Source organism: Rhyacophila brunnea, unplaced genomic scaffold, assembly GCF_057557595.1.
Source record: "Rhyacophila brunnea isolate RB1 unplaced genomic scaffold, BYU_Rbru_1.0 scaffold_17, whole genome shotgun sequence".
Taxonomy (NCBI): domain Eukaryota; kingdom Metazoa; phylum Arthropoda; class Insecta; order Trichoptera; family Rhyacophilidae; genus Rhyacophila; species Rhyacophila brunnea.
The window spans coordinates 14,661,262-14,677,349 of record NW_028232827.1 but is presented as its reverse complement, the minus strand read 5'-3'; the positions used below and the strand labels follow the sequence as shown (position 1 = coordinate 14,677,349).

The 16,088-nt window shown below is 33.9% G+C and overlaps 1 protein-coding gene across 3 annotated transcripts in view; it reads left to right on the top strand.

The window, feature by feature from the left end:
* Positions 1-16,088, top strand: part of Ip6k (Inositol hexakisphosphate kinase) — a 158,191-nt gene that overhangs the window by 118,014 nt on the left and 24,089 nt on the right. Inside the window, exon 1 of one of the 3 annotated variants that reach the window (XM_085944766.1) lies at positions 12,847-13,346. The exons of the other annotated variants lie outside the window; for them this stretch is intronic. The gene's annotated coding sequence lies outside the window, so the exon portion shown is untranslated. Of the gene's footprint in view, positions 1-12,846; positions 13,347-16,088 lie in introns of those variants that run through there. 3 annotated transcript variants of the gene reach the window in all.

The following is a 16,088-nucleotide window of genomic DNA, read 5'->3' as shown; positions in this document are numbered from 1 at the left end:
AATTAATGTTAGCATTTAGCTGTTTTCTAATTTTTTCGGTTTGTATTGCTAAAATAAAGCAAATAATCCTGTTTGATTAAAAATATTACTGAAAGCATAACAAACTCCCTGCAACTACAACAAAGGGTCCACAGCGGCTACAACATAATGAATACTTATAGAAAATTGAATGAATATTTTTTTAAGGAACTCGCCATCTATATTGTTAAACTACGTAAAAGCGAAAAAGACAATAAAAGCAATGGTTCATCTTAATTTAAATGTGTAGGTAGGAAGGAACCTACCAGTGAGAAACCTCTTGAAATAAATTAATATATATATATTATTAGAAAACAAAATTACAGGTAAGTCTTTCAATGATGATATGGGCATAGAAAGACAGAATAACGTACGAACTTTTTGAATGACAGCAATTTGACAATTTTATTATGATTCCATTGGTATCTCTAAATAGGTACGATAATCTTCTTCATTTTGTGCAATTATTTGCAAATCGAATCAACTTATTGCCTTGATCACTCACTTGTATACATACTATTATTTGCGATTGTGATTTTTTATCCAAATAATGATCATTCGTTATGTAATTTTATTGCTTTAAAAAAAATTGCGGCGTCATTCTGCAAACGCGAAGATCTCTTCACTTGGATCGTTTGGTAATTTTACATTAGCGATTGATTTATATTTATTGTTTGTTCTTAGTGTTCCTCTCTCCCATGGATATTCTTAACTTGTAAACTCAGTCAAAGCTCACTTGAGTATGAGACAACCTTGGATAACTGCCCATGAGACATTCCTGGCATAAACAACTGGTGATGCTACAAAACCAAACGCAGGACCTCGGAATAGGTTTAATAAAGATCGTGTGTAGGGCAGGGCGGGTCTGATCGGCTTGAAGAGGTCTATACCAAAGCACGGCGTTTTATCCATTTTCACGAGCTGCCCTTAATTTTTTTCAAATAAATCTCAAAGTTTGAACAAAATGTTGGTTACAAATGAGTCTGCAATGCGAAATAACTTGCAGTTGCTTTAATCATTAGCCTTTGTAACATTTTTTCATCGTCACTACCATACATTTAAACTGCCTGAATCTTTTCTTTTACATCGACTATAGTAGATTTTCCGAATCAAAAGTAAACATTTTAATTCAAGGACATTTTTCGAACGTAAATAATGTCTTTTACATAGATAATAATATGTACCTAATAGTTTTTTTGGAAACTTACTATTTATCTTTCGATTTTAAAACAATATGTATTTTTGAATAATTTTCCGGCTACCATACAACAGCGAAATGTCATGGAGTAATTATTGAATACGTATTATATATTATTATATTATGTATTATCATATTTCCTTCACGTATGCGCAGATATATTAATTTATTAAGTATATAATTGTTTTTCTACGTCTAAAATCAATATTTTGTGGTGCGTACTTACATTTTAGGACTTTTATGCGTAGCATGTTGTCTGCAATAATATTTTTTAAATGTGCCGAATGAAGTAATATATTATGTTGTTGTTTCCTTGAAAATTATATATAATTTTCTTGCACGGTGGCTTTGTGCGCATTATTTACAAAAGCTTGAGTAAAAACCCATCGGTTCTCCAAGTGTTAATTAAAGTGGCGAGCCCATATTTCTCGTCACCCAGTACGCAACAGTCGGTCCCGGAGTCATAATAAGTCAGCTCAGACGTCACTTGACCGGTTTTATTTTAGAATCGTGCATAGGAATAATTCTATTAATTATTATTATTATTGCGAGCTTCCTCCTCGTCAAGTTGTTTTTCTTGGCATATTCATAGATATTTTTCATGAATACCAACCTACCTGCATACCGCCATATTTTGTTTTAGCCAGAAATATACTAAGTTGTTGACCAACTCAATTTGTTACGCTTTTAAATTCCAAATTCGGCGTACACACCCCTGGATGAGTACCGCAACATCTCAAAATGCGTCGAATAGAGCAAGTAGGTGCTCGTGCAAGTACTAAGCATGTCCCACACATCTTGAAGCGGGACTAACCCATCACCAGGGCTACAGAATCGTTTTCTAAATGTGGTTAAATTATTAAGGGTAGGTATTCGGTGTATTTTTAGCGATTTTTTGTATTGTTGAATAAATCCACTTGTATTATGGAGTTGTCGAACACACAACTAGATATTTTAAAATGTTTTCAAGTATATAACATAGCGAATTTTTCCCGTTAGAGCAAATCTGTGATGTGTGTTTATCTCACTATCAGGTCATCCCGCCACGCCGAGTCCCCCATAGCCCGGCCCCTAGGCTAGAGCCCTGGCAGCCTTCCATGTGGGGGCCATGGTACTAAGTCGTATCTATCGAATATCTGATAATAATGACAGTGGTATGTATAATCAGACATTTGATAGGAATCAATATCAAATAAATGTTTATATTGAATCTAATAAAAATAGGAACATTAATTATTTGTAATGCAGTCTGTCAGGAATCTATCTGTAATGTTCCAAGAATAACGCGTCATTTTTGATATCAATGCAATACAGCCATCTCTTTCCGGCACAACAGCTCACGGTGAACTGTAATACGTACAATTTATATGTGATCACACAGCACGCTAATATATACCTTTGAGTGGTGATTCAATTAATCATTAATTTTCGTATAATATTGTTTGTAATTTATTCTAGTTAGCACTACCTCAAAACTTTATCTTTTTGAGATGTAACAGTATTGTCACATAAGTGTGAATGCTTGTCTGGTTACACTACCTACATATTATATAATATAAAGCGTTGTCCCTAAAAAGGCCTCTCCAAGTCACATCTCGTAAAATGCGTATGCCCACCACGCTGCGCAGATGCGTCGGCCGTGGAATGCTTTTCCTTATTTAGTGCACTTCGTTCAATTCGCCGATTGGCATCCATCCAAATGTAATGTTATGAGTAACAACATGTGACTTTTCCGAGGCACGCCGCTCTATTCAACCCACCCCGCGTGCCCGCTGCTCGAAACTATAATGTCATACTTCTGAAAACTCAATAATAATAATATTATTGTTTTGTTTCAACCTTGCACTGTGCATAATGCAAGACAATGACATGTGGCAAAATGCTCATTAGTATTTTTTTGTTTTGTTTTTTTAATGAATCGAACTGAAGTACACAATATTTTCTTGAATACTCAGTCATTCTCAATTATTTTACATATCCGATCTGAGGAAAACAATAATAAACGATTTCCACTGTTTCATGTAAAAATAAATGCTATTTATTACTATGTATCCACCAGTATAAGTTGTCCGCTGAGTGAGGGCTCCACATGCTAACATTTGATATGTCATTCAATACTTTATGACACCTGACGATTTATGATGGTATATCTATATCTCGAGCGAAGTGTTTTATAAGTTCTTCCTCCAGTGTGTATTATTTTTTTGAAATAAAACACACCTAGTGAGAAATAAACCACGTGGACTATTGTCTATTATATTCAGAGTACATGGAACATGGTGTTTGGATTTGGTATCGTATCGGAAGAAAAAGTATTCACCAATAATAAGTAATAAGTGTAATCATTATATAACACACAATATATATAGCCGTGCGGTATGACTATTTAACAAAATTTGAGACTATAAACAATAATTATTAGGTACACAAGTTTTGAAATTGGAATTGGTTTAATCTCACCCCATTTTACGGTGCTTAGGTACATATTTATTTCGTTATGCAATAAAAAAATAATTTGTGGTACTGATCACACTAGGCGTGGTTTGATGGTTTTGACAGATCGAGTCAAAACGACAGCTTGTCAACTTCAAAATAATGTATTTATTGAGAGATAATATAATATTATTTACGATATATACGTACCTATATTTATTGGCAAACAACGAACAAATAATATTTACACCACATTTTATAACACATTCTAATTCACATCTATAATAATATGCTCCATCTGGAGCAAAAATGTCGAAAAAACTATGTAAACTGCAAATATTCTAATACATCGGTCATCACCAATCAGCATTTAAATATTCCAACTAGGAAAAAGTCTCGATACCTACTTTGACAATATATTAATTGTATGATTTAAAGGCGAATCCGCTGTTACTATACCACAAAAAATGTAATAACATAATAATATATAACTATATAAAAATGATATAATAATTATAATAAAAATAATAATATGTAAAAACATATAATATTTTAATATCAATCGATACATAATAATGCACATCAATTAAAATCAAAACTAAAACTAGTCATATAACAAATTGTCGGAAAATAACGATACACTGATTTAATGGAAATTTCTGGAGGTGAATGAAGGAAAATATGTTTGAAATTACATTGTAATAATATAATGATTATGAATGTATCTATATTTTCTTTCAAAAAATATATTTTCTTAATACGTAAAATATGTATCTTCACTAAGCCATCTGTACCTCTTAAACGAGTTTCTTATTAAAGTTTAATAGGTGATTTTTTAATATCTATAGATTTAAGGCCATGGTAGAGGTCTGAAATACTCTATTTATATGCTTCTGAATTAAAATGAATAAACGTCACCAGTATCTAATTTTGGACCCAAGATGCGTCAAGGTCATTCAACCATGTAATGGTGTCCTTAAAAATACTATCATTAATTTTAGATCGTCTTTGACAGTTCTAAAGTATTGCCCGTTTTTCGTATTTATAGCTTTGTAACGCTGTGGTCACGTTAATAGACTATTATTAGTTCAAAGAGACTGAAATATAACAACTGCGATCTATTTTATCGATTCATCTGAATTTAGATTCTTATTTTCCGACCGTTTATTTTTAATTCTATTTATATTGGTCCTATGTAACTATTATGTATGTGTATTCTTGTGGGCAAACCTAAACACTCATATTAGCAGGTTGTACAATGTTTGTTCAAAGTAGTGATAAAATGCCTAAAATAAAAATGATACACTCACCTCAGCACACAATAGTTTTAGGTAGGCATGTATAGCAAGTTCCGTTCTTTATCATTTTGTTTCGTTGTGTTAAACATATATAATTTGTTTTATTAGCCTTATCTATTTATATAACTTCATATATTATTTGTGTTTAATCTGTCAATGGTTTTTCACAAATTTCACATATACCTACTATGATCGCAGATACTTTAAATTCCGTACACAACTGTTAATAATATTGTGACAACATTTAGAAGCGGTCCTGGTGCGCTAAGTTTCTTTAAAAATAACGTACTTAACTATTTTTAATAGGCTGACGATATTATGAAACCTACATCAATATAATCCTCATGCTTGGTTTTTAGATGGAAATAAAAAAACATGTTGCTCTCATCTTAATGCCTCATCGTTATAGATGAGGGATATTTCTTTACTCCATTGTATTGTTAAAATTAGAATCAAATAATAATACCACAAGAAATAAATACGGTTCATCTAAGACGATCACGATGTATTTACATTTTAAATGTATCATATTCTTCATTTGACAATATTCTGTTATCATAATCGTATATATTGATTCAATGAGCACATAGATATTTACTCGTAATTATATTCCCTCGACATAAGATACAGAATTTTCTTTTAATAAGTACGAATCTATAATTTGTATGGATAGCTGAAATGTGTCGTATGATTTTTCCCATTTTTTTTATTGGTCGTATTCTTGTTTGTCCCGTACAGATTTTTTCTTGTTTGTCCAAGATTTTTAACTAACTTCCCGACTAGTCAGTCATTTGAAACTTTTATAATATATCAGAACACGACGGGAATGCATGTTTTTAATACTTTTGGCCATCTTTAAGCAGCATTGAATTAATTTTCAGTTAATTCTGTTTTGTATGTTTCGGAAAAAAATCGTTAAAAGTAATATTTACTACTCACTATTATTGGTTGCTAAGGGGTCCTAGAAACTAAATTATTAATATATACGTGCGTTACTACGGAAATCAATATGTAATGTCAAAATGACATCACAGTATTCTATATTTATTAATACATACCTAGAATCGTCTAGTTTATATGATTCAACAGAAAATTTAAAAACGTGGTAGGTATATAAAAAGTTCTCTTTACCTCGTAATTATTGATATAATATGCTTGTATCATCGTACCCGTCAAATAGAGCTAAAAGGCATTAGGTATTTAGCTTTAGGAGTTTCTTCCCGCGTACCTAATTAATTAATAATGTGTTTGCGCTCTATGGAATTTTAACGAATGGAAATATTTTCCACGCTGTTGGATGAGTGTCAGGAAAATTTGTTATTGGTGTTCAATAGAGGTCGATACTTGATTGTTATTTTTGAAGAGTATTCACGTTTATCCTATAAAAAAGTGGGTATACTGACGAACAATCGCTGAGAAATTCAAACAATACTCATCGACGAGTTGAAGTTAGCGATTTTATTTATATTAAATAAAATTATCTTATATTACAGCGAATTGACACTCAATACCTACATTCGGTATTAGGTATTGAACATTTTTTACATTGACTCTACAATCCGACATATGCACTTAGATATTGGCCGCCACACGAAGAGATTTCTTGACATATCTTTTTTACGAGAGATGTATGTTAGCCACTTACTCAAACTATTAGTTCAATGTTATGTGTCCACACTAACACACGAATTTCCCAGACCCATCCATGATTTCACAAGTGGACACATTATCCGCCAATTGCGGACGCATTACTAGACGTATACCTACCTGCTGATAAATCAATATGAATAAGTCGCCAGCTTTCTTTTAAAATGGCGCGCACTTTTTGTTGTCATTGAAATCTTTTGAATCCAATATTCTGCAGTTATTGTAAAATAAGCGAACAGACGAATGCCATTCAAGTGAGTAGGTATGTCATACACCTGATATTCATAAACATCCAAATCTGTAGTGTAAGGTTGGTGGTAGTTTTCCTTGAAGCACAAGAAGCACTTGCAATTAAATATTATGTACTATAAAGATTTGTATTATTTATGTATGTGTACATATTCGATCAGATGTAAAAATGTTATAGATAACCTAGTGAGATAATATGTTCTGCCCGTGAGCCATTCGGAGACGGTCACACGACAACTGAGCCGATACAATGGATCAGATAGAAGTGAAAACGGAAAGGGGAGATTGGAGATTTTCGTGACTTCCTGTTTACCTGGTCACTCGGCTTCTGTCATCTTAGCACGTCGACTGATAAATGAATAGATAACTGCTGACCGCCTCAAGTTCTGGTTGATTATTAGGTTTGCCCACTCCCAGCCGTAATACTAGGTACGTAGCACCACTTCGATCAGCTGCAATATTTTTTATTTTTTTTACAAGGAATGTTTTTTCTTTGCTGAGGCGCACTCGAAATCAGTATTCGCCTAGCTAGCCTACCATTATTAAAGGCGATGGATACTTAACTGATGTACCGGTAGTCCCAAAAGTACCCGACCTGACGTATAGATAGCAGTTGTTGTTTGAAAATAGTGACCATGATAGAAAGTACCAACCTTATAAAGCCTAAGTTTGAAGTTTGACGACGCTACATTGTTCAGTAATTATTTGTCAGCCATCAACAGTGAACGCTCTCAGTGAATTTGTAAACATGGAAAAAAATTGTCATATTTATGTGATACAATACTTTCATTTGAAAGGCTTCAGTCCAACTAATATCAAAGCGGCGCTAGATTCTACTCTGGGGGTGTCTGCTCCTTTGTTTACAACAGTAACATATTGGGTGGCTGAATTTAAACGAGGCTGTACGAGCTGCCAAGACGAACATCGCAGTGGTCGACCAAATGAGGTGACCATGCCAGACATGGTGATGAAAATCCACAAAATGGTATTGGATGAACGTCGACTGAAATTGCACGAGCTAGTAGACATGGTAGGCATTTCAAAAAGTGCTGTACATCACATATTGACTGAAAATTTGGACATGAGAAAGCTGTGCGCAAGGTGGGTGCCGCGATTACTCACAATGGAACAAAAACAGCATCGTGAGGATGTTTCAATCGAGTGTTTGGCGAAGTTTCACAGCAATAAAGCAGAGTTTTTGCGTCTATTCATAACCATGGATGAAACATGGGTCTATCACTTTACACCTGAGACGCAAGAGCAGTCAAAACAATCGACTGAAAGGGGAGAATCGGCTCCAAAGAAGGCGAAGACAGTTCCATCTGCAGGCAAGGTCATGGCGTCAGTTTTTTGGGATGCGCGTGGGGTGATTTTCATTGATTATCTTCAGAAAGGAAAATCAATCAACGGCGTGTATTATGCAAACTTATTGCAGCGTTTGAGTGATGAAATCAAGAAAAAAACAACCGCATTTGGCGAAAAAGATAGTTTCGTTTCATCAGGACAATTTATTAGTTCACACATCCGTTATCGCGATGGCCAAAATCAATAAGTTCGAATTGCTTCCTCATGCACCCTATTCACCAGATTTAGCCCCCTCGGATTATTTTCTGTTTCCAAACTTGAAAAAATGGCTCGGTGGTAAAAGATTTACCAACAATGAAGAGGTGGAGTCGGCGGTTGATGGCTATTTTGAGGAGCTTGACGATTCTTACTATAAACAGGGTATCAAAGCTATTGAACATCGCTGGAAAAAGTGTATCGACCTAAAAGGAGACTACGTAGAGAAAAAAAAATCTTAAATTTTTTGTGTTTTCTTTGTTAGGTCGGGTACTTCTGAGACCACCCTCGTATATCTGTACGATGTAGCTATAATTCACACATTATTTTATAAATAACATATGAAACAATTCTCTATCCTCAATTGAAGAAAAAAAAATTCGGTCAATTAATAGTGATTTAAACAAACAGACGTTTCCCTTATTGATTATTATCATTATGCTTTGTTTGCAAAGGAAACATACAATTTGTAAATTTCACATTCCATTTTTAATGCGACATTGTGACACATTTCGTTTTATGCTGTCTTGTAAAGATTTTAGCGATTAAGAATATTTTATCCTTAGTGAAAATTTCTTGGCGAAGTTGTTATTTATTTCATTTGTGGCGATTTTTTTTTATTTGGCTTATTTCTTCGGCTTTCCCATTTTTAAATGACTCGCCCCGCGAATAGTTGGCAATAGGATAATTTTAAATTTCACCTCTAATGACGCGCTATTCATTCACTCACTGGCGATAGCCTCTCTGCGAGCTTGCACCCACCTACACCTACCTGACTAATTTCACATCGGCTGAAAATGAATAATGTAGGTACACGAGTACGCGCGAGAGAAAATTGCATTGAAACGAAATTTCCCCGTTTTTTGTCACATGGACGAGAAAATTGATGTTTGATAAATCGAACGGTGCTGTCATTAGCAGTAAATTGAAAACCGCGTTTGAGAAGAAATTTTAATTCTCCGCCGGGAAAGTATTTATTTACTCGCTATTATGTATCTATATACGCTCATTTCTAATAACTACGTTTTATTTTCTTTAATTGTGTTAACTGTCAATTCGTGGTGGAAATGCATTGTATTTATAATTTTACGTTTTATCTGTGGTGCTTTAAATTCCGCGCTAATTATTTTATTATATTAGGTAAATGGACCTAACCACCATTATTTTTTATAGTTACACGAACAACCACGAAACATTTCAAATAAATATATATATGTACATTGTAACAGCGCGACCAGTAAACCTTTCAATGCGACAACGTATCCACAGAATATTTTTATAGTTACCAATTTAACCACAGTAAAAAAATATTAAATCGCCATCTAGTGTTGTAAAATAAAAAGTTCACATTGATTCCCTCTAGTTATTAACTTAACTCATTGTGGGAATGGATTGTTAAATTTTACTAGTGTGGCCATGTTTTCCTAAGTTGTTTTAACTCTTTTATCGGCTGTAGCAACATGACGTAGTGTCGTATAATGTTGTCTGACTAACCTACCTAACCAACTACATTTAATTTAATGGCAATATTTGCAAGTGTGGACATCAAATTTAATAATATGTGTGATGTGCATTTGTATAACGGCAAAAATTTACAAACATAATTATAATTAATTGTTTGCTATATCGTTCATCTGTAGGTACTTACTTGGCTTAAACTCTCTGTGGGTGTATTCGTATTCTATACTTATCGATCGCTAAAGTGATAAAGTGATAAATATTATCAAACTTAGGGTAGGTTTGTATCAAAGTATTAGCACTTATTGTAACAATTACAATAAGTTAGTTGTTACATTACATTAATGTGAGGGATATAACAGTTGATGGATCTACTGTCCACTTTAATTGGCTTTAATTCCTCTTATTTAAAATGGGATTAATTAGTACGTTTTAAAATGCATTTTAATTGGTACGCCGAACACGCGAGACACATGACAAACACCCCCCATAATATTATGATTAATTGAATAAATGTCGACCCAGATTCCCAAATCGCGGTCTTGACAGCAGACCCAACGTATGTATTAACTGACTTCCCGTAGAAGTCCAAAACCTGAAATAGATTCACCAAAGGCAACAAGGACGCCTCGCTACGCGTCACAAAGCGTATCGCACACCGTCATTATTGTGTAGGAATATTGCCCGCTTTCAACGGGTCACTATCGATATTGACAAGCGTTCTAGTGTTATTGGACTTTTTTAGGAAACGTTTGATTATATTGTATATCTCATGGTGGTAACATGATTGCATGTTCGATGAAAAATGTTGCTTTCTGAAATCTTAAATCTTTTCAGTCATGTTTAATCATAATCACTGTATCTGAACGATAGTGAATCGTTGACCTTATCATAGTATAGATATTATGAACAGAGAGATTTTGATAACGATAGCCAGTTTGACAGTCATTATTGAGTTTCAGATATTAAATGGATCGGTCAATATATCTAATACCATTGATTGATCGCTGGATTGATTGTTCAAGAATTTTGTTTCAGAAATAATTACCTATGACTTATTACACCATTTTGTATGTTAGGTATTGTTATGATTGTTACTGATCAAACAATTATTTTGTTTTCACCGGGGTTGCCTTTACAAGATTTTCAATCGGTTATAAAAAGGTATTGTCACCAGGGTTTTAACGTACCCTCGTCTGTTTAAATGTTAGTCCGCTTTTAACCTACGAATAGTATTTTTAAACTCACCTCAATGTGCAGAAAGATCTTAATAAGACAGACATGGCCCCAACAAGGAGGAGGTTGACAGGGCTCTAGCCTGGGGGCCCGGGGTCTGGGGGGCCGTCGTGGCGGGTCGACCTAACAAGTGACATAAACACACATCACAATTTTTCTCTAATGGTATAAAAGTCGCCTGCGGAACTATTTTACTTGAACAATATTAACATTTTAAAATATGTGATCGTGTGATACAAATTGTTTGTTGTTATTCAAAAACTTCATAATTCAAGTGGATTTATTCAAAAATAAAAATGCTAAAAATACACTGAATATTGAATACCCTTAATTTTACCTGGAACACCATTTGGAAAACATCACACTGTCTTTAACCCTAGCGATAGGTAGGGGGCCTGCTAAAAATCCAGGTCTGGGGGGCCGTTTCAGGATGTGGGGGCATGTAGACAGATACATACTAAAGAGTCTAAACTCGGCCATTACCCTGAAAACAGCGGAAACCTTCGTAATCTGTTCTCTATAGACACATTTTAAACACCTGCAACCGGTAAAAATAGGAGAAATATTTCGGTGACCGCTAAAGCGTCAATTACATTGAGCTACTTTACGAGCTGTTTGTTGGCGAATTTACAATCTGCCTGTAAAGTCGCCCAGTGTAATCATCGAACAAGCTAACGAGCAGATTGTAAACACTCTACAGAGAAAAGTTGAAAGCCGGTCAACTTTACACGCTACACGTTGGCGTGTGGGCCTACTGCGTCTGCGCAGTAGAGCGCAGTAGCAACCTCCCGGTAAAAAAACGAACTACGTTCTGTCAAAATAGTCGCTGGCTTGTGGCTTCTCAGCGAATGGAAAGTTTTGTGTGTCATCATCATAATCGCAGTAGCTGAATCGCCCGCTATTAAATTCGCCAACAAACAGCTCCTAAAGTAGCTCAATGTAATTGACGCATAACGTAGAAAAAAACTTTTACGTATTTGTATAGTGTTTTGTTTTGTAGTAGTTAATTTTGAGATATTTTATAATAACAGTTATATTGCGAATACAAAAAAAATATCACGAAAATTGTATTGTTACTTAATTGAAATATTAGTTAGAAACCGATTAGTAAATAAAATAGTGTGAGATCTGTTGTTGCATCTTTGCTAGAGTAGTTAGTTGATGACCATGACTACCATATTGTGTTGTTTCAGAGAGACGAAGCGCTGCATTGACATCCATTTGATTTCTCTGGTTCGTTTTTATTACCGAATAGGTAGTCGAAAATGTGTAAGATAATTTAATGTCTTTGTAACTATCTTTAGTATTGCGAATGCACGGATTAGATTTTTGGACATTTTTGAAATAATATGCTTTTACAATGCGGGATAACTATTTGCGGACTGTTGAGAAACATTTCTCTATACAGTGATGTTTATAATAATAATTATTATTATGTCTTTGAATGACAGAATACATTATAATTAATTAAAAAAACCCCGAGAATGTGGATAATGACTTTTGACGCAGTCGACTTCGAGTATTTGCAAGCAGGTATGGTAAAATGCCCTTCGCCTAATTTCTTCAAAAACGTCACTTGCTTGATCCTTAGTCTGTCATTTTTTTTACTTACTCATTATGATATGCCTATGTTGTATCAATATTCAATATCGCCGAGCGTGTGTGGCGGCCAACGCTGAAATCATTTTTTGCTCACTGTGGCTTTTCACGGCGCCGCGTCGTCCGCCGAGTTTAGTTCACTTCAGTCCGTGTGCCTTCGTACAGCGTGCACTGTTCACTCCGAATCGCTCGACCAGATATAAAATATTTTTTTTTATTATCACTGGCCGCGAATAATTTTCTGCACCACGCGTCGGTTATTTTTGTTATTTGCCAATTTGGATCATGAATCAGTGAATGGGTCGGGCTTTTGGAAAACGTGAATTGGACAATTTTTCAGTGACAGTTTTTTTTATTCTGCTTTGATAAAATGATAATAGACGTTGTTTCTCTTATATAAAAATATAAGACAGTCAACTCGTAAAATATATTATTATGGAAAGTTTATTGTACTTATAATAATTTATAGTGAATTTATGGTGATGTTTTTGTGTTTCTAATTTTCATCATTTTGTTGAAAATTGAATGTGCGTGTGTAATTCTAAAATTTTGTGAATTTCCTCGCTATTGCAATGCTTTGTGATATTGTGATTTTTCAAACAATAGCAAGTGCAAAGTGAATTGGATTATTATATTAACATTAAGTTTTGGTGAGTTGTCAATATTTTATAGGTAATATCAATGATTTTTTGGTTCATATCGGAACTTAGAAATGTATCAAATAGGTAATATGAATAATTAATTAGATGCACTGTTATGACGTTTTTCCGGCGATTTTAAATTAATTGAAATTCATACGACACACATTCATATTTATTTGTAATAAATTTATTTCGATTAAACATAGTCGATATTATGTACTTACTGTTTTTTAAACATACATATTATACAAGTCCAATAATTATATTGTGGTGTATCAACTGTTGTGACGTATTCACTATTAAATGATTTATTTGTTTTTTTTTGCGCACCAACCTAAGTAAAAAGCACCGGTATAGGTACCTACCTACATATCAATGTTATCAATTTATCATTATTAGTAGGTACAGCAGATGGCTATTAGATAGTCACTTATCATTACTAGTAAATCGATGTCTAGATTTTTCCCCTATGTTGTTTATGAGTGGATGTGATTATATTATTATAAGGTGGGAAAAATAGTAAACTTATGTTAACTAAGTACCCACCTCTGATTCATGTTAGTTTGGTATTGTAGGAAACAATTCTTTAAATTCTAATGGATTTAAGTTTTGTATTATTCCATATGAGTCGTTTTTTGCGCCCCTGGTTTCGCCTTTTGGCATCTTAAGGCACTATGTGCACTCACCAAAAGGTAAATACATACTGACAACGGATACAGTTAATTCTAACTTAGGTGTATAATAAATTAAAATAATAAAGTATGGAAAACTGTAACTCCTATCTATTAAGTCAAGGATTACAATAAACGGTGAAACAAATATATTGTAATCAAGAAAATGGAGTTTCAAATTTTGATACAAAATCATTTTTCATTTAAGAATTATTGATATTTCAGAGAATTACCTACCTATATTTTTTTGGTTTAGTTCAGTGCAATGTGAAATTTTATAGTTTCATCGGGAACCAGGATATACGTTCCCTTGGTACTTCTAAAATAATGATCAGTACTTAACAGAAAGTGTTTTTTAAACCTTTCTTTGTTGCGTATTGCAAATAAAACTTCAATCGCATGAAATCAACCTAATTTAGAGGGGAAGCAATGAGAAAAGTTGATTCCCGTTTCTCGAGGAATCGTCAATGAGAATCTCGAAATTATTATCAGGAATAAATAAAAATGTGGGATTGACTGAAATAATAATTAATTTCAGATTAATTAACAAAAAAAAACTATTGACTTCGACAATCCAAACGGAAATTTGTAGTCAGAAGTGTAAAAAAAAAATTGGGTGGTTTTTTTTTTTTTTTAAAGAGACTTGTCAATTAGTCGCATAATAAAATTATATCTTTATTAAGAAAATTTTCTCGAGAATTCTCTACGTTTTTGAGATGTCTAAACCGATTGGAATTATTTCCCTATTGAACTTAGGTAGCAATATGCTAATAATTTCTTAAATTGTGTTTACTTACAACAGATACCGTATATATTATCATGTGGAGTATCTCTGACTATTCATTAAATTTAATGATTTTATAGTTATTTTATTGATCCCAAATGTCATGGACATAATATATTTTGGAAACATAACACACGACTAATTTTAGAGTTGGAATTTGTCGCGTCTCGTGATATTTTGATAATGCGTCCTTTTAAAAAAATTTCAAGTGTGTCTTTAATACACAATAGCGTGTTTTTCTTGGTATTTTTTAAATTATGATTTTCCGATTGCGGAATTAGTATAATAATACTACGCCACGGGATTGATTTGCTCCGTGAATAAAGAAATCAAAACAGAGATTGTGAATTATTAATCTATTTACTATGTAGGTAGGCATTTCAGTTCAGAGATTTCCCCGCCGTCCGATTGTTGTTTTTCCTTTTATGACGATGTCGTTTCGTCTGTCAGAAATGTGACGTAGCGTATCCAACATGGCGTCGTTCTGCGTTATGGTCCGAAACGTCATATTACGAGTGGAAGTGTCACTTCCTAGTGACGCGATTCACGCAATGCTCGGAAAACGCGTCCGACTCGTACCGACACCCCCCGACCGGCCGCGTTTTGTACCACAGATCACGCTGTATCTTATCTAATGTTGTTTGTTGTTTTAATACAGCTAAAGAGGGAGATTTGATTTTTCCATTGTGTAACTGAGAAAATTGTGATGTAAGCTGTCTGGAGTCGTGACCTCGTTTTGTTCGTTTGGTCATAATTGAAATTTAACTCTAGACAGCATCTATCAGAAATATGTGTTTAGTTATAGGTAATTGGGTCATGTTGCGTTTGCGGTTACATGTAAATTGTAATTGTGCAGTTCACCGTGAGCTGTTGTAACGGAAAGAGATGGCAATATAGCATTTCTTTCTATATAATACATAATTGTTATAGCACTGCACTATTTGTTATCTGTGCCAATGGTATTAAAACTGTGCGCCGTGAAGTGTTTGGAAAATGTAATAATTTCAGACTATCTATATCGATGATCGCAAACAGTCTCTTACCTCCGATGTTTCGATATAAATTTTGAACACCGAGGAATACGAATAATACAATTATGTATTAAGAGTAGATTCCGTAGAGTAGAAAATTTTTTCGGCTACGGCGCCAACGAAACTATGCACATATGCCATTATCGGATATTTTTGGATTTTCATCACGTGTTCCACCTCCTACTTCCACGCAATGGAAGCCCAAAAATCTATTACGATAGTTGGAATAATTGTCATAATTATGACTGCATATTAAAATATGACG